The sequence below is a fragment of the Myotis davidii genome, unplaced genomic scaffold (assembly GCF_000327345.1).
Source record: "Myotis davidii unplaced genomic scaffold, ASM32734v1 scaffold944, whole genome shotgun sequence".
Taxonomy (NCBI): Eukaryota; Metazoa; Chordata; class Mammalia; order Chiroptera; family Vespertilionidae; genus Myotis; species Myotis davidii.
Window position 1 is genome coordinate 409,027 of NW_006296283.1, and position 830 is coordinate 409,856.

Below are 830 nucleotides of genomic sequence, written 5' to 3' on the forward strand. Positions count from 1 at the left end.
ATATATATATATACACACACACACACACACACACACACACACACACACACATACTAGAGGCCCGGTGTACGAAATTTGTGCACACGTAGGGTCCCTAGTGGCTGTTGGCTGCTAGCTGGGGCCTCCCTTCCCCTGCCTGCTTGCCACCAATGCCCCCTGGTGGTCAGCGCACATTTAACTCCTGGTCGGTCGAACTCCCACCCATGGGAGTTTGCATATTAGCCTTTTATTATATAGGACATATGGCAAATAATGAATAAATCTCTGATCATCCCTCCACTATAATTCTTTTCCATTTCAGCCAGAAAGAACTTTATTTTCTTTTTGATAAATGCAAGGACATGTAAGTTCAGGAAGGGACTGCCTGTCATAGATAATCCTTTTTAAGGAACTTATTTAGAAATTCCCCAGAAATTTCCATGGAAATAACAACATAATACAGATAAAGAACATAAAGAACAAAATCATCTATGTATATATAAAAGCCTAATATGCAAAGTGTCCTCTTGGGAATTCAGTCACTCGCTATGACATGCGCTGACCACCAGGGGGCGGCTCAGAACGAAGGAAGGCTCTGGCCAGCAGCTGGCAGCCGGGAAGGGAAGCCCCACCAGCAGCTGGCAGCCACCAGGTACCCTAACCGTGCATGAATTTTGTGCACAAGGCCTCTAATATTAAAATATTGATTTGTAATAATCTATACTAATAAAAACCTAGGTGGCCCTCGCGTCCTCACGTCATCACAAGATGGCCATCTCCACGTTGTCACAAGATGGCCGCCACATGTCATCCCAAGATGGTTGCCCCCATGTTGTCATAAGATGGCTGCC

At 45.2% G+C, this 830-nt stretch overlaps 1 protein-coding gene across 10 annotated transcripts in view; it reads right to left on the reverse strand.

Moving 5' to 3' along the window:
• Positions 1 to 830, reverse strand: part of ERC1 (ELKS/RAB6-interacting/CAST family member 1) — a 496,604-nt gene that overhangs the window by 249,138 nt on the left and 246,636 nt on the right. The window lies entirely within an intron of this gene.